This window comes from Phyllobates terribilis, unplaced genomic scaffold (genome assembly GCF_046119375.1).
Source record: "Phyllobates terribilis strain yellow unplaced genomic scaffold, ASM4611937v1 Scaffold_8__6_contigs__length_399053987, whole genome shotgun sequence".
In the NCBI taxonomy this organism is placed as follows: domain Eukaryota; kingdom Metazoa; phylum Chordata; class Amphibia; order Anura; family Dendrobatidae; genus Phyllobates; species Phyllobates terribilis.
The window spans coordinates 37,327,103-37,355,018 of record NW_027362768.1 but is presented as its reverse complement, the minus strand read 5'-3'; positions in this window follow the sequence as shown (position 1 = coordinate 37,355,018).

The following is a 27,916-nucleotide window of genomic DNA, read 5'->3' as shown; positions in this document are numbered from 1 at the left end:
CAACAGATGTATTTGTGTCTGAAAAATCAGGGAGACACTATTAGTTTTTTTTTTACGGCAAAAAGTGCCAAAAGCAGGATAATAGAGATTTTTTACCGTGGAACAGCAAAACCACAGTTATAATTTACTGGTGTATACCAGACTTTTTTAAATATATATATTTGCGGCTGAACAGTGAGCGACACACTCAAACTGTTTTTTTTTAGATACAAATGGCCCAAAAGTGGATAATACAGAGGTTTGAACCGTGGAACTGCAAAACCACACTTCTGTTTCTCTGGCCTACACCAGACTATTTTCAACAGATATATTCGTGTAAGAACCTGTCACAGACACACTTTTTTTTTTTTGGGGGGGGGACACAAAAAGGTTAATAAGACGGGTATTTGTACAGTGTGAAGGAGGAAAAAAAAGGAGGATTTAGATGAAAAAAAAAGGATTTTTCCTGGCCCTCGAGACCTGAAGCTATGTCCAGAAATTTCAGCAACAGGAGCACACAGGACTGTAATGCAGCGTTTGCTGGTATAACCACTGCGTCTCCTATACAACCTGACTGCCTGCCTGATATGTGGAATGGATATTAGTCCTGAGAAGGACTGTTTGTTTGATCTGGCAGTCTTTACAGACCTTGCACTAACTATTTCGCAGTATATACAGTATCTCTCCCTAAATCAGCAGCGCTGTCCCTACACTGTCTGATCCCAGCCGTCTGTGTCCAAGATAGCGGCGTCCGGTTTTAAATATTCGAGGTGACGCTGTGCGGCCAGCTAATCAATGTAATGCCCACAACCAACATGGCTGCGGCATTACAGTGACTGGCTGGCAATCCCTGCATGTTCATTGGCTCTGTAAAGAGCGCCAAACATGCAGGGCGGAGACCCGAGCTCCCGCCCGAGTAACCTGGAAATGCTCGGTGCTCGCCGAACATCCTGAGTAGCGTGATGCTCGGGCGATTACCGAGCAGTGTCGAGCATGTTTGCTCAACACTAGTCATTACATAGGCGTTTGTCCTTCCTTACCTCACCATAAACAGCCGCTGGAAAACTAAGGAGCCCGGGTTGTGGGGAGGTTAACAACCAGGGTGTACATGTCTCCTCCATGGGAAAGTCACTATTTTTCCTACTGGCTGAAATCCATCTGGGCAAAAATAAGGTGACCTGTCTGCCTTTTTGGACAGTGGGGCGGAGTTTAATTTGATTGATGCCAGGTTCATTCAGGTTCAGGGCCTCAAACCACAAACACTGCCCAGACACATACCCATAATTGCCATAGACTCTGCACCCTTGAGGCAGGGGTATTTTTCACAAGTCATCCAAGGTTTACATTTACAGATAGGAGTCATACACTTGGAACGCATTGACATTTATGTGCTAGAGGGCCTGCCCTCTACTGTGGCTTTGGGACTACCTTTGCTCACGCTGCACAACCCTGTGGTAGATTGGCAGTCGCGTGTGGTGCTAAATGGAACAATTATTGTCAATGACACTGTTTGGGCACCCGGCTGGCTAGAGTGGACACTCAGCCTGTGCCTAAATACCTGTCTGACTTTGGGGATGTGATCTCAGAGCACAGGTGCCAGGAACTCCCTCCCCACTTCAGAGTTGGGCAATGGCCTGATCTGCAATGCGTTTTGAGAAATAACATGCACAAGCACATTCAATCCACAGTAGAAAAGCAGCCATAGAGGGTCCGGGATCCTTCACACAGAATTTTCTTAGCCAGGGCTGCTTTTCGGAGAGAGTTGTACTTCACCACAGCCATACTCTTTAGGTCGGATAAAAGGACTGGCATACCTGGAAACCGTATCTACGCCAGCTGTCATTTCTCCGCCACCAGGTTCCGTCCATTTTCACCCACGACCATGCCTGGCGGTATGTTCAGTGGTGAGAGCCACAGATCTGCCTGCTGTGTTACAGCTTTCAACAACTGCAGCGGTGTGCGATTTGATACCTAAGCATTAGTCATATTATCTTCATCACAGCCTGTTGCCGCTTGACCAAGGCAGCGCTGTAGTGCTTCCAGCTTGTGACTGATGTGGTCATTTCGGAGATGGAGGCCGAACAGGAGGAGATGGAGGAGGAGGTGCAAAAGCTGAACAATGTGATTACATTGAGGTTACATTGGCGAGTCTGATTTTTATGCTAAAGAAAGATCCTACTGTGTATTTATTTAAAAAAAAATTATGTCTCTTCAAATGTGTATTGGAGTGCATCCTAATTTTTGGCAGTCCTTGAAATTGCTGCATATGCAATAACAGTATAGGAGAGCTACTCCTTAATAATGGGAAGGACAATTCAAACAGATTCTTTATTCTAGAATATTAACTGTCTTATCTGAAATTCTTTTATGGGTGAGGTATCGCAGTATGGATTTCATATTACACCGATCCAGCTAGGTATTATTTATTGCCTTATTCTGCGTGATGCTGGTGCTGCCCAAAAATGTTTTAAATCTATTCTATTCCCTATTGATAACACTGTTAAATTCATTTACAATAGAGACAAGTCCAGCTAGGTGGTATCATCAGCTCCAGATGAGTGCTCATTCTGGTCGCATAAATGTCTGCCACAGTCCATAACTTTTTTTTTTTTATTTATTTGTCCTTATATACAAGTCATTTCCCTGGAAAGAATGTTTCTTAACATTTTTTCCATTTTAGCTTGTTGTATGTTTTTTTTTGTCAGTCCATAAAAGTGGGGTAATACTCTGACAACATTGTTCACAGATATGCTATTTTTCAGCGACCAACTGTGAATAGGTTTGAACCCACAACTGCAATACTTTAAATGCAGTGTAATATTTTACACGCTCATAAAAATTGCTGGATTATTAGGGCAGTCATATGGGATCACATCTGATTGCCACAGTTTCTGGCAGTCGCCTAATACTATGGTATTTGTCAGCGACCAAGTGTCAATTGGTTCAACAAAACACAGCTGTCAAAATGGAGTGGAATATTTGGCATGCTCCACAAAATTTTGGTATTATTACAGCTGTCATATGGGTATCACATCTGATGGCCACGGTTTCAGGCAGTTGCCTAATAGTATGATATTTGTCAGGGACCAAGTGTCAATTGGTTCAACAAAACACAGCTGGCTGACTTTAACCTCTTAGTGACCGGACCAATTTTTTGAAATCTGACCAGTGACACTTTATGTGGTAATAACTCTGGAATGCTTCAACATATCCCATTGATTTTGAGATTGTTTTTTTGTGACATACAGTACAGACCAAAAGTTTGGACACACCTTCTCATTTAAAGATTTTTCTGTATTTTCATGAATATGAAAATTGTACATTCACACTGAAGGCATCAAAACTATGAATTAACACATGTGGAATTATATACTTAACAAAAAAGTGTGAAACAACTGAAAATATGTCTTATATTCTAGGTTCTTCAAAGTAGCCACCTTTTGCTTTGATGACTGCTTTGCACACTCTTGGCATTCTCTTGATGAGCTTCAAGAGGTAGTCACCGGAAATGGTCTTCCAACAATCTTGAAGGAGTTCCCAGAGATGCTTAGCACTTGTTGGCCCTTTTGCCTTCACTCTGCGGTCCAGCTCACTCCAAACCATCTCGATTGGGTTCAGGTCTGGTGACTGTGGAGGCCAGGTCATCTGGCGTAGCACCCCATGACTCTCCTTCTTGGTCAAATAGTCCTTACACAGCCTGGAGGTGTGTTTGGGGTCATTGTCCTGTTGAAAAATAAATGATGGTCCAACTAAACGCAAACCGGATGGAATAGCATGCTGCTGCAAGATGCTGTGGTAGCCATGCTGGTTCAGTATGCCTTCAAGTTTGAATAAATCCCCAACAGTGTCACCAGCAAAGCACCCCCACACCATCACACCTCCTCCTCCATGCTTCACGGTGGGAACCAGGCATGTAAAGTCCATCCGTTCACCTTTTCTGAGTCGCACAAAGACACGGTGGTTGGAACCAAAGATCTCAAATTTGGACTCATCAGACCAAAGCACAGATTTCCACTGGTCTAATGTCCATTCCTTGTGTTCTTTAGCCCAAACGTGTCTCTTCTGCTTGTTGCCTGTCCTTAGCAGTGGTTTCCTAGCACCTATTTTACCATGAAGGCCTGCTGCACAAAGTCTCCTCTTAACAGTTGTTGTAGAGATGTGTCTGCTGCTAGAACTCTGTGTGGCATTGACCTGGTCTCTAATCTGAGCTGCTGTTAACCTGCGATTTCTGAGGCTGGTGACTCAGATAAACTTATCCTCAGAAGCAGAGGTGACTCTTGGTCTTCCTTTCCTTGGGCGGTCCTCATGTGAGCCAGTTTTTTTGTAGCGCTTGATGGTTTTTGCAACTGCACTTGGGGACAGTTTCAAAGTTTGCCCAATTTTTCGGACTGACTGACCTTCATTTCTTAAAGTAATGATGGCCACTTGTTTTTCTTTACTTAGCTGCTTTTTTCTTGCCTTAATACAAATTCTAACAGTCTATTCAGTAGGAATATCAGCTGTGTATCAACCAGACTTCTGCACAACACAACTGATGGTCCCAACCCCATTTATAAGGCAAGAAATCCCACTTATTAAACCTGACAGGGCACACCTGTGAAGTGAAAACCATTTCCGGTGACTACCTCTTGAAGCTCATCAAGAAAATGCCAAGAGTGTACAAAGCAGTCATCAAAGCAAAAGGTGGCTACTTTGAAGAACCTAGAATATAAGACATATTTTCAGTTGCTTCACACTTTGTTTTAAGTATATAATTCTACATGTGTTAATTCTTAGTTTTTATGCCTTCAGTGTGAATGTACAATTTTCAAAGTCATGAAAATACAGAAAAATCTTTAAATGAGAAGGTGTGTCCAAACTTTTGGTCTGTACTGTATGATACTTTATAATAATGGTAAATTTAGGTTAATATGTTTTGCGTTTATTTTTAAAAATATCAGAAATTTTACAAAACATGTTTTAAAAATTGCAATTTTCAAACTTTGAATGACTATCCCTTTAATCCCAATAGTCATACCACACAAAAACATTAATAAATAACATTTCCCTCATGTCTGCTTTACATCAGCACCGTTTGTAAAGTGTTGTTTTATTTTGTTAGCATTTTAGAAGGTTTAAAAATGTAGAATTAATTTTTCATTTTTTCAAGAAAATTTACGAAATGTATCTTTATATGGACCAGTTCAGTTTTGAAGTGACTTTGGTGGTCCTATATGTTGGAAACTACCCAAACGTTATACCATTTTAAAAACTGCACCCCTCAACGTATTTAAAACTGCTTTCAGATAGTTCATTAACCCTCCTGGTTCTTTTCAGGAAATAATGGAAAGTGGCAGAAGACTCTAAGGCCGTTATATGGCCATGAACTGCCAAGGCAAACAACAGGACCACACAATCAAGATCTCAGGGTGCTGATGAGGTAAAAGAGGGAGCCCCCACACTCTGTTAACTATTTAGATTCTGTAGTCACTATTGATAGCAGAATCTAAGGGGTTAAATATCCATGGTCGGTGCCAACACTGATCGTGGCTGATACAGCAAGTTGTCAGCTATAGTGTACAGGTGAACTGTCAGAGAACGCTAGTCTCTTATATCTCAGGTCAGTAAAAAGACATATATTGGTCACTAAGGGGTTAAATTCAGTGGAGTATTTGGCACGTTAAACAAAATTTCTGCATTATTACGGCAGTGATATGGGATCACGTCTAATGACCACGGTTTCAGGCAGTCACCTAATAGTATGGTATTTGTCAGTAACCAAGTGTCTATTGGCTCAACAAAACACAGCTGGCTGACTTTAAATTCAGTGGAATATTCAGCACGCTCTATAACATTTCTGTATTATTACGGCAGTCATATGGGATCACGTCTGATGGCCATGGTTTCAGGCAGTCACCTAATAGTATGGTATTTGTCAGTAACCAAGTGTCAATTGGTTCAACAAAACACAGCTGGCTGACTTTAAATTCAGTGGAATATTTGGCACGCTCCATAAAATTTCTGTATTATTGCGGCAGTCATATAGGATCAAGTCTGAGCATTGAAAAAAGTTTCTCTGGTTCCACAATACAGTAATGTGAATAAAATCAAAAATATCTGTCTGTATTCTGCGAACAAGCAAATGGAGCAGTAAAATGGTGCACTCTGGATTGGTTTTTAAGCAAATATTAAGGGTTAAGATAAAAAAAAAAATAGCCCTGGTCCCTGATATCTAGGGCTATGTCTACAGATATCTGTAATAGCAGGAGCAGACAGAATGTGCAATGGACTCTCTTGTGCTGTATACACTGCAACAAACCCTTCCTGCCTGCCTAACTCCTGCTATCAGGATTAGAGATGAGCGTTGTTCTACTCGAACTGTTCGCCAATCTCAAATTCGAGCTGTTTTGGGCGATGTTCGAGCCGTTCGGCGAACACGAACAATTTGAAAAAAATTCGGCTGTTCGAGATTATGTTCGATAACTGTTCGTGCACCAAAATCATAACTGGATTTTTTCTCAGTAGTGATGAAAATTAATGTTAATACGCAGTTTGAGTGTACAGCGGGGTGGGAGGAGGGGCAGGGGATGGATCTCTGCAGGAACAATGAAGATCTCCATTTTTTTTTCTCTTTCCCGCATTTACAGTGGGGAGGTGCAATCTGTCAGCCTATCAGCAGCGCACACACGGAGCGAAGTGCTTTTTTTCACACAAGCAAGGGCATGTGTCATTGGCAGTGTATGTCACATGTCCTTGCCCTATAAGACCAAGCCATTTTCCCCGTCGCCACCATTTTCTCACTGCTGCAGCTGCGTGTTAGACGGCACCGCTGTTGCTGTGTGCGCTATACCTTGTTAATTTCAAGCCAATTTTCGCACAAATATACAGATAGCTTGGGAGTAGGGAATAGTTGTGATTGCAGTCCTTTTAAGGACTAGATTACAGCATTTCCTACGACTTTTATCAGGCAGGTCTGTGCTCTTAAATAGATAGGTTGTGGGAGTAAAGACTAATTGTAATTGGAGTCCTTTTCAGGACTAGGTTACATCAGTTCCTATCAGTTTTTGCCAGGCAGGTCTGTGCCAGTGCTGTGCAAGTTTTTTTCACAGCATTTGGCTGAATCTAGCAAAGCTAATCCTTTTTGGCCTATTGCAGAGTGTGTTAGTCAGTGGAGTAGCCTATCTGTGTTGCAAGATATACCACCTGTGTATAGAATACCAATTTTTTTACTGCACCTAGTGAAGTAAAATCTTTTGGGCATAGCATCATTCTATTAGTCCATCTATACTGACCTCCATCAGGTTGCAAACTGAATCTAATTTTTTTCTGCATCTAGCTCTGAAAAAATATTTGGCTTCTAGCAGTGTGTGGGACTTGTTCTATTAGTCCACCTATACTGACCTCCATTAGGTTGCAAACTGAATATATTTTTTTCTGCATCTACCTCTGAAAAAATATTGGGCTTCTAGCTGTGTGTGGGACTTGTTGTATTAGTCCATCTATACTGACCTCCATCAGGTTGCAAACTGAATATATTTTTTTCTGCATCTACCTCTGAAAAAATATTGGGCTTCTAGCTGTGTGTGGGTCTTGTTCTATTAATCCATCTATACAGACCTCCATCAGGTTGCAAACTGAATATAATTTTTTTCTGCATCTAGCTCTGAAAAAATATTTGGCCTTCTAGTAGTGTGTGGGACTTTCTCTGTTAGTCCATCTATGCTGACCTCCATCAGGTTGCAAACTGAATATATTTTTTTCTGCATCTACCTCTGAAAAAATATTGGGCTTCTAGCTGTGTGTGGGACTTGTTCTATTAATCCATCTATACAGACCTCCATCAGGTTGCAAACTGAATAAATTTTTTTCTGCATCTACCTCTGAAAAAATATTGGGCTTCTAGCTGTGTGTGGGACTTGTTGTATTAGTCCATCTATACTGACCTCCATCAGGTTGCAAACTGAATATATTTTTTTCTGCATCTACCTCTGAAAAAATATTGGGCTTCTAGCTGTGTGTGGGACTTGTTGTATTAGTCCATCTATACTGACCTCCATCAGGTTGCAAATTGAATATAATTTTTTTCTGCATCTAACCCAGCCAATAGTTTTGGCCTAATACCACAGTTTGGCCACTCAGCTCTGCTCGGTTACCATCCATTGTTTTTTTGTGCAAACAACTCCAGAGTTGTGAATTAGTTAACCACCAAAATGAGTGGAAAAAGGCCTGCTGCTGGTGGAAAGGGGAATAGGCGTGTTGGGAAGGGGAAAAAAGGTTGTGTCCGTGAGGTAGGTGTTAAAGCAACAGTAACATCTGCAGAAGAAAGACCATCTTCCAGCCAAACTAAAATGTCTACTTCTTTTAGCGGACAATGTGATAAGATCCCTTTCTTACGGCCACGCCAATCGCTACAAATTCCAGATGAGGCACAAAAACAGCAGGTGCTTCAACGGATATCAAGTGCTCCTTTAAGTGGGCTCTCCTCCACATCAACTTCAACATCACAAATACTCCAGTCCTCAAAGGTGTCACCCAAATAGCACTTGCTTCCTCACAGCTCCCAAATCTCCAGCTGCCCGTCTGAGTATGAGGTAGAACAGATGGTTGAGTCTGCAGAGCTGTTTACTCATACTATAGCCTGGGAATCAGAGGTCGACTCCAGCGCTTCTGTGAATCCAGACGAGGAAATGATCTGCACTGATGCCCAGAATCTTTATGAGTCGGATCCAGGACCAGAGACAGAAGGTTCTGACCATAATGTAGACCCTCATTCCCAAACTGTAACTCCTGTTGGTGGAGACAATGAGGAAGACGATGATAAGACTCAAATACCTGATTGGAGCGACAACTTTAGTTTTTTGTCAGGGCAGGAACAGGTTGGCTCTGAGGACGACGGGTGTGATAACACACAGGGTGATGATGATGAGGTTGGAGATCCCACTTACTGTCAACCCACAGTCAGCCAAGAGATGAGGTCAGCAGAGGAGGTGGAGGAAGATGCTAGTGACGACAAGGTCAGGTTGCGCCTTCCTGTACAGAGACGTAGTACTGGAAGCACGTCAACAACTGCATCCTCAAACACAACTCTGCCTCTCACCACAAGTCGTGGTGGCTCTTCAGGTCGCATGGGTGCTAAGCCTTGCATAGCCTGGGCATTTTTTCAGATCGATAAAGATGACCCAACTCGTGTTATCTGTAACATTTGTCAGCAAAAGCTAAGTAGAGGCCAAAAAATACATAGTTTGAGTACTTCATGCATGAACCGGCACATGGACATGAAGCATAAGTTGCAGTGAGAAGCTCAGTGTGCTACAATGTGGCCTAGCCGTCCGGGCCAACAACCGTCTGCCATATCTTGTGCATCCGCGGCCTCTTCATCCTCTGTGACTGGGGGGACAGCAGTCACACCTGTTTTGGGGCGCAGACCTGCCACCTCTTTACCCGCAACAGCCAGCGTGATTGGCAGGTCATCATTTTCTTTGGAGGTGGTAACACCAGCTGGTGTTGAGCGCTGTCCGACATCGATAGCACCACCTTTGGATCAAGGCAACCTAACATGTCCGCCTGCATCTTCCTCACAGACCGGCAGTTTGCCGGGGACACCCTTATCAACCCCGTCTAAGCACAATAGCCAGCCCTCGGTCCCTCAGATGTGGACAAGTAAAAGACCATTTCCTCCTAGCCATGAGAAAGCTAAGAGGTTGAATTTCACCATCTGCAAGCTCTTGGCTACAGAAATGCTGCCTTTCCGCCTGGTGGACACAGAGGATTTTCGAGACCTTATGTCCGTCGCAGTGCCCCAGTACCAGATGCCCAGTCGGCACTACTTCTCAAAGAAAGGTGTGCCTGCGCTCCAACAGCATGTCGCACACAACATCACCGCTTCTTTGAGAAACTCTGTGTGTGACAGGGTGCATTTCACCACAGACACTTGGACGAGTAGGCATGGACAGGGGCGTTACATGTCGCTGACTGGGCACTGGGTAACTATGGTGACAGCAGGACAAGGGGCTGCTGTCCAAGTCTTGCCGTCCCCACGAGTTGTGCGTCAATCCTCTTTATGTCAAAGTTCCTCCACTGCTTCTGCCTCCTCAACCTCCTCTCGGTCTTCCACCTGAACCCAAAGCCTGTCTGGTCATGCCACAAGCTTTCTAACTGCGCATAAGGGATCCTGCACACCTCCTTACTATGCTGGCAGTAGGGCTCAACGTCATCAGGCGGTTTTTACTTTGAAATGTCTGGGAAATGTGAGTCACACAGCTGAGAAGTTGTGGTCAGCTCTGGAGAACCAATTTCATGAATGGCTGTCTCCACTGGACCTGAAACCAGGGAAGGCCGTGTGCGACAATGCTGCAAACCTGGGTGCGGCCCTTCGCCGGGGCAATGTCACACACGTGCCTTGTATGGCTCACGTGTTGAACCTGGTTGTCCAGCAATTTTTAGCCCACTATCCCAGACTAGATGGCCTTCTGCAGGGGGCACGGTCGCTGTGTGCTCACTTCCGCCGTTCGCATCCCGCAGCTCAGCGACTTACATCTCTACAGAAGTCGTTGGGCCTGCCACTTCACCGGCTAAAATGCGATGTGCCTACCCGGTGGAATTCAACTCTGCACATGTTGCAGCGACTGTGGCAGCACCAACAAGCCCTGGTGCAATACGTTCTGACGTATAGCCTGGACCAACGAGATCCAGAGGTGGGGCAAATCACGCTGGAGGAGTGGTCTCAGATCAGGGACCTATGCACCCTTCTGCACAGTTTTGAAATGGCGACGAAGATGTTTAGTGCTGATGATGCCATTATCAGCATGACTATTCCGGTGATTTACATGCTGGAGCACATGTTAAACAGAATTCGGAGTCAGGTGGTGGCACAAGAGGAGATGGAGGAAGTAGAGGAGGAGGAGTTGTATGCGGAAGGGCTAACATCTGCAAGGTCCAGACGGTCGGCAGCACCAAGGCGGCAGGCATGTGAGGGTGGGGGAGATGGTTTTACCAGGGCGCATGGTAGCAGCCAAACTAGTGAGGAAGGTGCAGGAGCCCAGGAAGAAGTGGAGGACGAACTGATGGAAGACTCATCAGATGAGGGAGACCTTGATCACATTTCTGTTGTGCGAGGTTGGGGGGAGAGGACAGAGGAAGGAAGCATGATTGTTACCTCGCCACCAACACAACAGGGACTTGGTGCTCCTGGATGCGCAACACACATGAGTGCCTTCTTGCTGCACTACCTGCAACATGATCCTCGAATTGTGAGAATTAGAAATAATCCTGACTACTGGGTTGCCACACTGTTAGATCCCCGGTACAAAAGTAAATTTGCCGAAATTATTCATGCCATAGAAAGGGATGCACGCATGCAGGAGTATCAGCAGAGACTGTTGCAGAATCTTACATGTGCTTTTCCACAAAACACCAGTGGTGCACGTAGTGAATCTCACAGTTCCAACTTGCCAACCGTGGGACCGTCAAGTGTTCAGCACTCAAACCGTAACAGAAACACAGTATCTGCTGGTAACATCAATTTTGCGGAATCATTTCACCACTTTTTTAGCCCATCCTTTGCAAGGCCACAGGAGACAAGAAGTCTGACACATAGTCAACGCCTAGAGACGATGGTACAGGAGTATCTCCAAGTAAACATTGAAGCCACGACTGTGTCACTGGACCCTTGCTCTTTTTGGGCTTCCAATCTGGATAAATGGCCGGAGCTAGCCACTTACGCCTTGGAGATCTTGTCATGCCCCGCAGCCAGCGTTCTGTCTGAACGTGTGTTCAGCGCTGCTGGTGGTGTGCTGACAGATAAGCGCACGCGGCTCTCCACTGATAATGTAGACAGACTCACGTTCATAAAGATGAACAAATCATGGATCCGAAATGACTTTTCTACCCCTGTGTCATCCTGGGGAGAGTAAAAGCTTGATGATTGGTTAAAATCACCCTACCAACCGTTTTAAGCTTTCAAATTACTAATCATGTTTATCTGTATCTTGACTGGAAAATAATTTGGGCTTTGTAGCAGTGTGCAGCACTGATCCTATTAGGCCATCTATAATAAGCTCCACCAGATTTAAAATTAAAAATAATTTTTAGCTGCATCTAGCCCGGAAAATAATTTTGGGGCTCCGAGATGCGCAAGACACATAAGTGCCTTCTTGCTGCACTACCTGCAGCATGACCCTCATATTGTCAGAATTCGAAGTAATCATGACTACTGGGTTGCCACACTCTTAGATCCCCCAAACTTTTCGATCAACCTTTTCATTTTAATAAAGACCAAAAAAATGGTCATTTTTGAAATTATAAGCATTAGCAGGTTGTTAGAAACTGAAATCAAACAGTTTTCAACTCAAAACTTTATTCTAGGTGATGTTACATTTTCACATAGGACCCCTTGTTCGAAAGGAGCTTCTGAACTCTCTCGTCCATTGAATTTGTCAGGTTTTGGATGGTTTCTGCTTCAATTGTTTTGCATGAGGACAGAATACCCTCCCAGAGCTGTTGCTTAGATGTGAACTGCCTCCCGCCATCATAGACACTCCTTTTAATGATGCTCCAAAGGTTCTGAATGGGGTAGAGGTCAGGGGAGCATGGGGGTCACACCATAAGTTTGTCCCCTTTTATGCCCATATCAGCCAGAGATGCAGATGTTTTATGTGCAGCATGAGATGGTGCATTATCATGCAGAAAAATGATCTTGCTGTGAAATACACGGTTCTTCTTCTTGAACCATGGCAGGAAGTGCTGTTTGAGAAAATCCACATACATTATGGAGTTCATCTTTAGCGCCTTCAGGGATCCTAAAGGGGCCGACAATCTCTCTCCCCATGATTCCAGCCCAAAACATTACTCCACCTCCTCCTTGTTGGCGCTGTAGCCGTGTTTGCGTGGGGTGTCCATCAACCAGCCATCCTCCACTCCATCCATCTGGACCATCGAGCGCTGCATGGCACTCATCCGTGAACAAAACAGTTTTGAAATCAGTCTTCATGTAATGTTTGGCCCACTGAAGCCATTTCTGCTTCTGTGAAGTGGATAGAGGAGGTCGACAGGATGGCGTATGCACAGCTGCAGACCTCTGAAGGACCCTGCATCTTGTTGTTCGGGGGACGTTGGAGGCACAAGCAGCTTCAAAAACTTGTCTGCTGCTATGACAAGGCTTTTTTGCCGCTGCTCTTTCAACCTGACGTAATTGCCTGTAGGAAAGAGTCCTCAATTTGCCCTTATCAGCACGCACACGTGTGTACTGTGAATCAGCTACATACTTCTTGATTGCCAAGACACTTCATCCTGATCATCGCACAATGTTGATTGTAGTCATGCCTTGACCTAAACACTCCACAATTTGTTGCTTCTCAGCAGCCGACACATCCTTTTTCTTTCCCATTTTGGCAGAAAATGTAGGCTGCTTAATAATGTGAGAGAGCCTTCTTAAGTAGTCTTGCCTTTCATTGGACACACCTGCCAAACTAATTAGCACAGGTGTCTGCAATTGCTTACAGTGATATAAAGAGCCCTGACACACATCACCATCAATGAGTTTAACTGACAAACAAATTCTTCCCTTATCACTCCTAAACACTTTTTGCATAATAATTTGGAACGCAGTGTACATGTGCTTTTCCACAAAACACCAGTGGTTCACGTAGTGAATCTTACAGTTCTAACTTGCCAACCGTGGTCTGTATGGAATTGTTCAATAAAGGGCCCAAAATTAAGATAACATAGATGGGAGAGGTCTCTATGAATAGGAATTCCTAAGTATTTGATACCCTGTGAGGGCCAGGCAAAGGGAAAGTTGGACTGGATGGAATCCTATATGGATTTGGGGAGGGAGACATCGAGGGCCTCAGACTTCGCTGCATTGATTTTAAAATTTGACCATGTAACAAAGTGATCTATTTCAGCCATAACAGCAGGGATGGATATATGTGATTGAGTGATATATACTAGGACATCATCAGCAAATAGAGAGCACTTGTACTTGGTGCCTCGTACCTCAATCCACCTAATAGTGGGGTTATGGCGAATTGATGAGAGCAGGTGCTCCGTCACTAGGATGTATAAGAGAGGGGACAGAGGACATCCCTGCCTTGTCCCATTGGTGATTGTGAAAGGTGATGAAAATGTTCTGACGCACCCCCTGGGCCTTGGGACACCCGGAGCCGGACCCTTTTTGGTGGATGCTGGTGGTTGTAGTCTTCGTGGCGGCGACCCGGTTCCGTGGCTCAGGGCGGTCAAACCAGTGGCGGAACTATTTATGTGGTTTTGATGTTTAAATGTCCGACTACGCCACCCGTGGATTGCGGTCAGAGTGAACCGCCGCTACAGGGCAGACCGCTGAGGCTGGTGTTGTGGGTGCAGCAGAGCGTAGCATAACTCCCCACGGGAGGAGTATAGCCTCAGGGCAGTGTATGCGGAGGATGGGGGTGATGGTGCAGGGCAGCAGCAGTAATGACACGGAGTCAGTGATGCAGTCCAGGGCCTTTACTCACAGTTCTTATTATCCAGACCACGTCTGCAGGTAACGGCTGCCCACGTCGTACTGTGCTCACCAGGTGAGGGGCTCAGACAACTCCCAGATAACTTTGGATCACTTCACAGGACCCCCTTTGTGTGTCTCTTGTCTGGCCTTTCTTACCAACACTTCTGTCCGGCTGCCTCGGGCCTCCTCTTGGTAAACTTGGCGCCAGTTTCCCTGACCCTATGTGGTGCCTTCCTAGCGGGTGTAGCGAGGGGCTGCGCCACATAAAATGTCAGAGCCTCCGGTTTCTAGCTGAGGGTCGTTTCCTGCCTCCACTAGTTCGGGGACCGGTCTCCCCCTTTGTCCTGACCCCTCCACGCAGGTGGATTCGGGCGTGCGGTGGAGACTCGCCCGTCCGCACCCCTGGGATCCCTTCATTCCTCGTTCCTGGAGCCTTCTCCGCTCCTCTTCCTTCCTTCCCCCTCTTCCAGGCCTGGGCCTCTGTTACTAGGCCCGCCTCCGGAGCAGAGCTCATGCAGAGCCCCTGCTCCCTGCCACTTCTGCTCAGACTTCTCTGCACTGAACTAAGATGGTGCCCACCTTTTATACTCCCTTCTCAATGCACCCAGGAACTGCTTCCTCCCTGCTCCTGCACTACAGGGTTCCCCTTCCTCAGTGTTCCCTCCCCCCACTCCAGCCAGGGACAGGGACTGTCGTGCCCATCTCAGGGGCATATTGGTCGCCCTGCCCCACGTCAATGTGGTGTAATGCATGCAGGTGTCGGGTCATGATCCACATTCCATCCTTACCTGAGAGTGAGATATCACACCTCTGGGTGAGGTGCAATACGTCTGTAGCAACCGAGCCCTCGGGGTGCTACAGTTCCATTTATCTTCAGCCTAGGTGACGTATTGCGATACAGGGCCGTGATTTTGGCTATAAAAGGGTCCCCTAGACCCCTACCCCAAGCTTTTTAAGAGAATCATATATGGCGTGCCAGGAGACTCTATGGAATGCTTTCTCAGCATCCAACGAGAGTATCTAATTACAAATTTTTAACTGCATCTAGCCCAGGAAATACTTTGTGCCTAGTAGCAGTGTCTGCTAGTCAGAGGATTATCCCGGCTGTTAAGCAAGCTACACCACCTGTAGTTTAGACACTTAATTTTTTCAAAGGAAATGCTTCGGGACCATGGGATACTTAGTGAAGAGCATCAGGAGGCACCCCAAGGCATAGGGGCTGGGACTGGCAGTAGGATGCCTTGCAGTGGACAGCCGAGCTCGATCCTTATAAAAGCTTTTTAACTGCAGCAGCTTTAGTGGACGCTACTGGAGCTGGAATTACCGCGGCTGCTGGCATGAGACTTGCCCTCCAATAGATCCTTGTAAATGGATTTAAAGTGTATTCATTCAAATTAGAGAGACAATTTAAATTAAAAAGCTTAGAGCTGCCTCCACCACAGGGGGGCTCGCTCGACCCACCAGCGGACAGGCACCAGTATTGGGAGAGGGGGGCTGGCCGTCAGGGTTCACCGCGGCTCTGGCACAAACCTGGCGACACGGAGGTGGCACGGGCAGGAGCGGACTGGCCGTGTCGGCTTCTCACTTTTTGGATTTTAGAAGGGCATGACATGCCTATATCTGTGTCTCCCCCTCCTTTTACTCCTCCACCTCTTTTCTTTTCGCATGACTATATGTACTTGTCACTTTTCCATGTGTTAGTTATGTCTTCTGAGCAGTTTGTCAGCTTTTGGACACCTTTGAAGGTGTTTTCTATGTGTTTCTATGTGTTTTTGTTTGCCTGCCATTGGTTTTAACGGTGTTCGAAGGTGTTCGACGAACAGTTCGACGAACAGTTCGGCGAACACACGGGTGTTCGACGAACCGAACCGAACTCGAACACTACGGGGGTGGCTCAACACTAATCAGGATTAATATATGTAGCTGGATTAGTCCTCAGAAGGACTGTTAGTGCAGATGGATGTATACTGTATATATATACTCCTGGAGTACCACTACCTACTGTATATCTAACTATTACACTGCCAAGTCTGTCCCTCACACAGCAGCACCTCTTCCTACCCTGCCTGTTTCCAGGGTAGACTGTGACAAGCATAGTGGAGCCAGGTCTTATATAGACCTGATGACGCTGTGCGGCCAGCCAATCACTATAATGTCACAACCAACTTGGCTATGGCATTACAGTGAGTAGCAGACAATCCCTGCATGTTCATTAGCTCTCTAAAGAGCGCTAAACATGCAGGGCGGGGACTCAAGTTCCCACCCGAGCAACCCAGAAATTCTCGCCGAATGCCGAGCATGTCGATGCTCGGGCGAGTACTGAGCAGTGGTGAGCACGCTCACTCATCACTTGTGATTATATCTGACACATATGCTGGTTCCTCTCAGCTTCCGCTTCCATCTCACAGGCAGACAGGGCTGCAATATTGTTGCAATACAGCATTGCTCAGAGAGAAGCAAAAAATGTGTTTGTAAAGAGACAATCTTCAGTTCTCCAGTTCTGTGTTTGGTTCATATCTCCCACTGGTAACACCACCTTCATGTAAAATAATCCCTGGAGACAGATTCTCATGCAGATCAGTGTCCTGCCCATAGATCTTATCAGCTCATTAGTACATAAGAAAAATGTGGATTTCTCTGGAATAAGACATCAAATCACAGATATCAAGGTATCATTTATTGAACATCCTTATAACCTACATGCCCATATAGATGGCTTAGGATGGTAGATCCTACTAACAGATTCCCTTTAATGATATGGCCGGTGATCATAGCTGGATGCTGTCTTTCCAGCACCGCTGCAGGTGATTGACAGAAATCACCATTAGCGGCGAATGAAAGAGTGGTCTGGGGGCAGTGCTGGACAAGTCTCGTCTTCAGCTATGCTACCCATTTGGCTTTTCAAACCATCTTTTCTCTGAAATGCCTTAGTGTTTAGTGCCACAGTAATAGTGTGGAGCATTTCTGGATTAAGGACTTCTATTCGCTGTTATTTACATAACTCTTTATCTCATTTCTTGAGGAAGTTTTATTTCCTTCATTTCACATTTTAATCTTTATTTTATTGCTCATGAAAATATAGTAATGTTATATTTTATTAAAAGTTATGCTCACTGTTCTTTAGAGTATAACATCCCCTCATTTAAGGGCTACTTGTCTATGGGAAAAAACAAACTGATAAAAATACAATGAAGAGGCTACTCTTAAGGTCACGGAGCAAATTGCTCTTTTGACTTTATCTCTATTACAAAACCCGGGTTCCATTTTCAGCAAACCGCAAGATAATGACATTCATGTGACTCCGTTCAACCAAACGTGCAATCCCCTACAATCTAGGGTCCCCTCGTTGGATCTATTCCAAACTTTGGTGGAGTGTGATCTCAAGAAACTACATGGCAACATCCAGAACGCAAACCCTAACAGTAATTTTGACAAATCCCAATTCAATGCAGCCAAGTATATACAGAATAATTTAAATCTAACAATACGCCAGTCCGAAAAAGGCGGATGCATTGTTGTTCAAGACACTGAATTGTATTGCAAAATGTTTTTTTATATTTTGAGCGACACGAATACCTATATGATATATAAGATCAGATCCCATTGTTATGTTTAAGTCTGTATTATCGGAGTGTTTAAATGAGGGCATTAGATTTGGAATACTTAATCCCAAGTTATGCAGGTGGTTGATTCCAGAACATCCCATTACCCCTATAATCCACTGGTTACCAAGCATTCATAAGGAGATTTTTCCTCCCCCGTTAAGACCAATAATTTCTGGTATTGGGTCACTGAATGAAAACCTCAGTGAATGGGTTGACGGTTATCTCCAACCCTTCATTGCCAGAACTCCTGGTTGTTTGAAAGACAGATCCACCTGTTCCCAGGGTGTTTGATCATTTTATTTGGCATTCCAATTATTCTTTTGCCACCTGTGATGTGATTATTTTGTTTTCCTTCATACCACATCTATTGTAGCCATCAAATATAACTTGGATAATTATAGCGCTTATTCAGTATCTTTGAAGCGCTTTATTTTATTATCATTGGAGTATTTACTCAAACATAATTGTTTATGTTTCAGTCAAAACTTTTTCTTCAGATGTTGGGGGCACCAATGGGTTCCAAGTTTTCCCCGTCTCTTGCAATACTATTTATAGCTGTATGAACTTTTGTGTATAGCACAGGCGATCAAACGATCACATCTTCAAGTCTCCTAAGGGGACTATTAAATAAAGTAAAATGTGAAAAAGAAAGTTTTAAAGAATATGAAACAAATGAAAAACCACTAAATTTCAAAACACCTCCTTTTGCCCCATTGAAAATAAAACAATAATAAAAAATACACATATTTGGTATCACTGAGTTCAGAAATATCTGATCTATCTATATAAAATAAATTAATATGATCGGTAAATAGGGTAACTAGTAAAAAAAAGTCGAAACAACAGAATTACGTTTTTTTGGTTGCCGCAGCATTGCAATAAAATGCAATAAGAGGCAATCAAAACCTAGTATCTACCCCAAAATGGTATCAATAAAAATATTAGTTCAGGGTGCAAGAAATAAGCCAACAGCTAGCCCCAAATCTGGAAAAATGAAAACATTACCGGTCTCGGAAAATGACGAAAAAAGTAAAAACTTTTTCTGTTCAAATTTCGGATTTTTTTTCGCTTCTTAAATCAAAAATAAACTCTACATGTTTGGTATCTGTGTACTGATACTGACCTGGAGTATTATATTGCCAGGTAAGTTTTACCATTTAATGAATATGGTCAGTAAAAAACCCAAAAAGCAATTGTGGAATTGCACTTATTTTGCAATTTCACCGTACTTGAAATTTTTTTACCATTTTTCAAGACACTATACGGTAAAATCTAAATTTCCATTAAAAATCCAACTTATCCAGCAGTAAATAACCCTTCATGCAGCTATATTGGCGGAAATATAAAAATGTTATAGCTTTTGGATGAAGGGGAGGAAAAAACATAAACGAAAAATGGCCCAGGGTGAAGAGGTTAAAGACTGAAACTTTTTTCTTCTAACCTCTCAGCTTTATGATGATCATAAATTATTACATTTCAGGGTGACATAGTTGCAAAAGTAATTTTATTTCTTGCTAGCACTTTTTTATACAAATATGTGTAAAGTTTTTTGTTTTTTACAAATATTTTTAATTAATTTGTATTTACTTTTCACTTTTTTTAATGGGAGATTTATAAATAATTACTCATTTTACATAATAATGTACTTGCATACCATAACCATGGGAACTTATACTCATACCTAGCCATGCCCTAATAACAGGAATCCTGAATAGACATCCCTAGGATCCTTTGCCTTCTTTTTATATGTTATGATCAGCTTAGACTACAGAAAACATTTGGGTTGAATGATAGGGATCAAAGTTTCTCTGTCTGCTTTATAGAAGAGATTTTGCTACTGATCATGCAGTCTCTGTAGCAGCCCGCATGATTATCAAGCTGTGTACTCCTGATATTTCTGTATAATTATGGCATAGGCTGAGAATGAGTTAATAAATGTTCATTCAGGGCAGATATGCTGTAGATTTTCCATCCAGATTTGCTGATTTTGAAATGCCATTCATTTTTAATCTGCTGCAAGTTAATTGGTTCTGTAGCCTGGCACTGCTGATTCCACCCTGACAATGCATAAGATAAAATCCACTGTAATTCTGCAATAAAATCTGTAACTACATTTTCATGCAATAAATTGCAATAAAATCCACAACTGCATTTTTTTTCTGTCTTAATTACGATATACAGTATATAAATGTTTCCTTACTCAATCAGAGCAGAAAAAAGTAATAACCCACCACATTGACAGCACTTTAGTTACATTACAGGGACCTTAAGGCACAGAATGTCTCTTCCCTTAAAGGGATTGTCTATCACTTTGATGCAGATTGCCTATCCTCAGACTAGGTCATCAATATCAGATGAGTGGATGTTTGACACATGGCTCCTCCCCGAACAGCTGTGATCTCCTTTGGCAGTGGCTGGATGCAAACAGTGTACAGAGCAGCCCGGCTTATCAGTAGGGGTATCAGGTGTTTGAACCCCACTGATCTGATATTGATGACCTAACCTAAAAATATATCATCAATATCATATTAAGTATTATAATATTCATCTGATCTTACAAGAAAAGTCTTCTCCTTTTCTCTTCTTAGTTATCCACCCCTAAAACTCACACTAGAGTGAGTGCACAGTATTGTACAAATACATATTATTAATATATACACACGTGGTCAAAATTGTTGGTACCCCTCGTTTCATGAAAGAAAAACCCACAATCGTCACAGAAATAACTTGAGTCTGACAAAAGTAATAAATTAAAAATCTATGAAAATGAGCAAATGAAAGTCAGTCATTGCTTTTCTGCTTTCACAGAATTTTTAAAAGAAATTAAACTCATGAAATAGGCCTGGACAGAAATGATGGTACTCTTAACTTAATATTTTTTTGAACAACCTTTTCAGGCAATCACTGCAAATAAACGATTCCTGTAGCTGTCAATGAGACTTCTGCACCTCTCGACAGGTATTTTGGCCCACTCCTCATGAGCAAACTGCTCCAGTTGTCTCGTGTTTGAAGGTTGCCTTTTCCAGATGGCATGTTTCAGCTCTTTCCAAAGATGCTCAATAGCATTTAGGTCAGGGCTCAAAGAAGGCCACTTCAGAATAGTCCAATATTTTCCTCTTTTTGGGTCATTATCCTGTTGCAAGACCCATGACCTGCAACTGAGACCAGGCTTTCTGACACTGGTCAGCACATTTCTCTCTAGAGTCCCTTGAGAGTCTTGAGATTTCATTGTACCCTGCACAGATTCAAGACACCCTGTGCCAGATGCAGCCCCTGAACATAACAGAGCCTCCTCCATGTTTCGCAGTAGGGACAGTGTTCTTTTCTTGATATGCTTCATTTTTCCATCTGTGAACATAGAGCTGATGTGGCTTCACAAAACTTCCATTTTTGTCTCATCTGTCAATAGGACATTCTCCCAGAAGCTTTGTGGCTTGTCAACATGTAGTTTTGCAAATTCCAGACTGGCTTTTTTATGATTTTTTTTTCAAAAATGGTGTTTTTCTCTGTCGTCTCCCATGAAGTCCACTTTGGATCAAACAACGACGGATGGTGCGATCGGACACTGATGTTCCTTGAGGTTGAAGTTCACCTTTAATCTCTTTAGAAGTTATCCTGGGCTCATCAATTTTCCTCCTGAGGCCACGTCCAGGAAGGTTGGCTACAGTCCCATGGATCTAAAATTTCTGAATAATATGTGCAACTGTAGTCACAGGAACGTCAAGCTGCTTGGAGATGGTCTTATAACCTTTACCTTTAACATGCTTGTCTATAATTTTCTTTCTAATCTCCTGAGACAACTCTTTCTTTTGCTTCCTCTGATCCATGTTGAGTGTGATACACACCATGTCACCAAACCGCACAGTGAGTATCTGTAACCCTATATAAAGGTACACTGACTGATTACAAGATTGTAGACACCTGTGATGCTAATCAGAGGACACAACTTGATTAAACATGTCCCTTTTGTCACATTATTTTCAGGGGTATCATCATTTCTGTCCAGGCCTATTTCATGAGTTTCATTTTATTTTTAATTCTGCGGAAGCAGGACTGAAAAGCAATGACTGACTTTCAATTGTTCATTTTCATAGATTTTTAATTTATTATTACTTTTGTCAGATTCAAGTTATTTCTGTGACCATGGTGGGTTTTGCCCTACATATACACACTTCACCTAAACGTCCTGTATATGATTAACTAGCTTTTTTAGTTCAAAAACATAAATAGATACAGAAATACGGAAATCATGCATATAATTACAACTTGTGATTAGATATAATAAAGGAATTCACTAAGACAAGATTTGTTGGAATGATCGAAAATGTTAAGTATACCTTTACATACATCAATTATTGAAATGCAGCTGCCATAAGTGCTAGCATGTTAAGTATGTATCCATACACAGCGCCATTCAAGATCATTGACTTCCAAGAACAGTAATGTGCTGTACATCAATAATCAATTTTGCAATTCTAAACCACTACAATTGCATATCATTTGCTTTAACAGATGACCTTGAAGTAATGGTTAATGGTGGGTGATAGCAATATAGTGAATTATGCAATAGTGAATATATAATGGCAGGCGATGGAAATTACTGGTATGTGACAAAATAATCTAATGGACAGAATGGATTTTCTAGGTTTAGTAATAAAAAAAATACTTTTGACAAAATTAGATTTTTATCGCCTACTCTGTGTAGTGGTGTGGAAGAGCTAGTAAACAGACTGCAGAGAGCCGAGGAAAGTACGCCGGGCAAGAACTGTCAAAATGGAATTCAAGGAAAAGTGATTATGACAGTTAATAGAGAAATAATCCATACAGCTGTCCATAGGGCACGCAGCAAATACATGAAACAATAGCAGCATACTTCACTATATCACATATACAGTATAAGCACAAGTCATATTGGTTTACTCATTGTCATTTGAGATTTGCAACCTCCACCTATTATTCAGTAGCAGCACAGCTCTTCAGTATAACATTCACACAGCAGATTTATTAAAAAAATGTCGGTGATTGTTCAAAACATCTAAATGGGTTTGCAGAAATCTATGCTCATATTGCAGAAATAAACCCATTCCTAGGTATGGTACTGATTTTCATTTGCTCACATTTTTTCAAATTTGAAAAGTTTTTTTATGGGGATTAATACAATTATATTTTTAAATTACATTTTACATTATAATCCAGAGCAGATTTGTTTTCGCTGTTCTTTCTTTAACACCTTTTGAGCCATTGATACATTTTGTTCCCTTTATGACTTCAAAGCATCCCAGTGCACACTTCAGCTGCTGCATAACTTCTTATTGTAAATTCAAATAACCCTCTCACATATTCTTTAAAAAGAGGTTCTGCAACAGATTAGTTGAAGAGTAGTGATGAGCGAGCATACTCACAAGTACTCGGTACAAGAGATGAGCGGTGTTCGACTCGAACTGTTCACCAATCTCAAATTTGAGCTGTTTTGGGCGGTGTACGAGACATTCGGCGAACCTGAACGATTTGAAAAAAATTCGGCTGTTCGAGGTTATGTTCGATAACTGTTCGTGCACCAAAATCATAACAGGATTTTTTCTCAGTAATGCTGAAAATTAATGTTAATACGCAGTTTGAGTGTACAGCGGGGCGGGGGGAGGGGCAGGGGATGGATCTCTGCAGAAATAATGAAGATCTCCATTTTTTTTTCTCTTTACCGCATTTACAGTGGGGAGGTGCAATCTGTCAGCCTATCAGCAGCGCACACGCGGAGCGAACTGCTTTTTTTCACACAAGCAAGCGCATGTGTCATTGACAGTGTATGTCACATGTCCTTGCCCTATAAGACCCAGCCATTTTCCCCGTCGCCACCATTTTCTCACTGCTGCAGCAGCGCGATAGACGGCACCGCTGTTGCTGTGTGCGCTATACTTTGTTAATTTCAAGCCAATTTTTGCACAAATCTACAGATAGCTTGGGAGTAGGGAATAGTTGTGATTGCAGTCCTTTTAAAGACTAGGTTACATCATTTCCTACGACTTTTATCAGGCAGGTCTGTGCTCTTAAATAGAGAGGTTGGGAGTAAAGACTAATTGTAATTGCAGTCCTTTTCAGGACTAAGTTACATCAGTTCCTATCACTTTTTGCCAGGCAGGTCTGTGCCAGTGCTGTGCAAGTTTTTTTTCACAGCATTTGGCTAAATCTAGCAAAGCAAATCCTTTTTATCCTCTTGCAGTGTGTGTTAGTCAGTGGAGTAGCCTATCTGTGTTGCAAGCTATACCACCTGTGTATAGAATACAAGTTTTTTTACTGCACCTAGTGAAGTAAAAACTTTTGGGCATAGCATCATTCTATTAGTCCATCTATACTAACCTCCAACAGGTTGCAAATTCAATCTAATTTTTTTCTGCATCTAGCTCTGAAAAAATATTTTGGCTTGTAGCAGTGTGTGGGACTTGTTCCATTAGTCCATCTATACTAACCTCCAAAAGGTTGCAAATTCAATCTAATTTTTTTCTGCATCTAGCTCTGAAAAAATATTTCGGCCTGTAGCAGTGTGTGGGACTTGTTCTATTAGTCCATCTAAACTAACCTCCACCAGGTTGCAAATTCAATCTAATTTTTTTCTGCATCTAGCTCTGAAAAAATATTTCGGCTTGTAGCAGTGTGTGGGACTTGTTCTATTAGTCCATCTATACTAACCTCCACCAGGTTGCAAATTCAATCTAATTTTTTTCTGCATCTAGCTCTGAAAAAATATTTCGGCTTGTAGCAGTGTGTGGGACCTGTTCTATTAGTCCATCTATACTAACCTCCACCAGGTTGCAAATTCAGTATAATTTTTTTCTTCATCTAACCCAGCCAATACTTTTGGGCTAATACCACAGTTTGGCCACTCAGCTCTGCTCGTTTCCCATCCATTGTTTTTTGTGCAAACAACTCCAGAGTTGTGAATTAGTTAACCTCCAAAATGAGTGGAAAAAGGCCTGCTGCTGTTGGAAAGGGGAATAGGCATGTTGGGAAGGGAAAAAAAGGTTGTGTCCGTGGGGAAGGTGTTAAAGCAACAGTAACATCTGCAGAAGAAAGACCATCTTCCAGCCAAACTAAGATGTCTACTTCTTTTAGCGGACAATGTGATAAGATCGCTTTCTTACGGCCACGCCAATCGCTACAAATTCCAGATGAGGCACAAAAACAGCAGGTGCTTCAACGGATATCAAGTGCTCCTTTAAGTGGGCTCTCCTCCACCTCAACTTCAACATCACAAATACTCCAGTCCTCAGAGGTGTCACCCCAATTGCACTTGCTTCCTCACAGCTCCCAAGTTTCCTGCTGCCCGTCTGAGTATGGGGGAGAACAGACGGTTGAGTCTGCAGAGCTGTTTACTCATACTATAGCCTGGGAATCAGAGGTCGGCTCCAGAGCTTCTGTGAATCCAGACGAGGAAATGATCTGCACTGATGCCCAGAATGTTTATGAGTCGGATCTAGGACCAGATGCTGAAGGTTCTGAACATAATGTAGACCCTCGTTCCCAAACTGTAACTCCTGTTGGTGGAGACAATGAGGAAGATGATGATGAGACTCAAATACCTGATTGGAGTGACAACTTTAAGTTTTTGTCAGGGCAGGAAGAGGTTGGCTCTGAGGACGACGGGTGTGATAACACACAGGGTGATGATGACGAGGTTGGAGATCCCACAGTCAGCCAAGAGATGAGGTCAGCAGAGGAGGTGGAGGAGGATGCTAGTGATGACGAGGTCAGGTTGCACCTTCCTGGACAGAGATGTAGTCCTGGAAGCACGTCAACAACTGCATCCTCAAACACAACTCTGCCTCTGACCACAAGTCGTGGTGGCTCTTCAGGTCGCATGGGTGCTAAGCCTTGCATATCCTGGGCATTTTTTCAGATCGATAAAGATGACCCAACTCGTGTTATCTGTAACGTTTGTCAGCAAAAGCTAAGTAGAGGCCAAAAAATACATAGTTTGAGTACTTCATGCATGAACCGGCACATGGATATGAAGCATAAGTTGCAGAGGGAAGCTCACTGTGCTACAATGCGGCCTAGCCGGCCGGGCCAACCACCGTCTGCCACATCTTGTGCATCCGCGGCCTCTTCATCCTCTGTGACTGGGGGGACAGCAGTCACACCTGTTTTGGGACGCAGACCTGCCACCTCTTTACCTGCAACAGCCAGCGTGATTGGCAGCTCATCATTTTCTTTGAAGGTGGAAACACCAGCTGGTGTTGAGCGCTGTCCGACATCGATAGCACCACCTTTGGATCAAGGCAACCTAACATGTCCGCCTGCATCTTCCTCACAGACCGGCAGTTTGCCGGGGACACCCTTCTCAACCCCGTCTAAGCACAACAGCCAGCCCTCGGTCCCTAAGATGTGGACAAGTAAAATACCATTTCCTCCTAGCCATGAGAAAGCTAAGAGGTGGAATTTCACCATCTGCAAGCTCTTGGCTACAGAAATGCTTCCTTTCTGCCTGGTGGACACAGAGAATTTTCGAGACTTTATGTCCGTCGCAGTGCCCCAGTACCAGATGCCCAGTCGGCACTACTTCTCAAAGAAAGGTGTGCCTGCGCTCCACCAGCATGTCTCACACAACATCACCGCTTCTTTGAGAAACTCTGTATCTGACAGGGTGAATTTCACCACCGACACTTGGACGAGTAGGCATGGACAGGGGCGTTACATGTCGCTGACTGGGCACTGGGTAACTATGGTGACAGCAGGACAAGGGGCTGCTGTCCAAGTCTTGCCGTCCCCACGAGTTGTGCATCAATCCACTTTATCTCAAAGTTCCTCCACTGCTTCTGCCTCCTCAACCTCCTCTCGGTCCTCCACCTGCACCCAAAGTCTGTCTAGTCATGCCACATGCTTTCTAACTGCGCAGAAGAGATCCTGCACACCCTCTTACTATGCTGGCAGCAGGGCTCAACGTCATCAGGCGGTTTTTACTTTGAAATGTCTGGGAAGTGTGAGTCACACAGCTGAGGAGTTGTGGTCAGCTCTGGAAAACCAGTTTCATGAATGGTTGTCTCCACTGGACCTGAAACCAGGGAAGGCCGTGTGCAAACCTCGGTGCGGCCCTTCGCCGGGGCAATGTCACACACGTGCCTTGTATGGCTCACGTGTTGAACCTGGTTGTCCAGCAATTTTTAGCCCACTATCCCGGACTAGATGGCCTTCTGCAGAGGGCACGGTCACTGTGTGCTCAATTCCACCGTTCGCATCCCGCAGCTCAGCGACTTACATCTCTACAGAAGTAGTTGGGCCTGCCACTTCACCGGCTAAAATGTGATGTGCCTACCCGGTGGAAATCAACTCTGCACATGTTGCAGCGACTGTGGCAGCACCGACAAGCCCTGGTGCAATACATTGTGACATATAGCCTGGGCCAACGAGATCCAGAGGTGGGGCAAATCACGCTGGAGGAGTGGTCTCAGATCAGGGACCTATGCACCTTTCTGCACAGTTTTGAAATGGCGACGAAGATGTTTAGTGCTGACGATGCCATTATCAGCATGACTATTCCGGTGATTTACATGCTGGAGCACATGTTAAACAGAATTCGAAGTCAGGTGGTGGCACAAGAGGAGGTGAAGGAAGTAGAGGAGGAGGAGTTGTATGCGGAAGGGCTAACATCTGCATGGTCCAGACGGTCGGCAGCACCAAGTCGGCAGGCATGTGAATGTGGGGGAGATGGTTTTACCAGGGCGCATGGTAGCAGCCAAACTAGTGAGGAAGGTGCAGGAGCCCAGGAAGAAGTGGAGGACGAACTGATGGAAGACTCATCAGATGAGGGAGACCTTGATCACATTTCTGTTGTGTGAGGTTGGGGGGAGAGGGCAGAGGAAGGAAGCATGATTGTTAC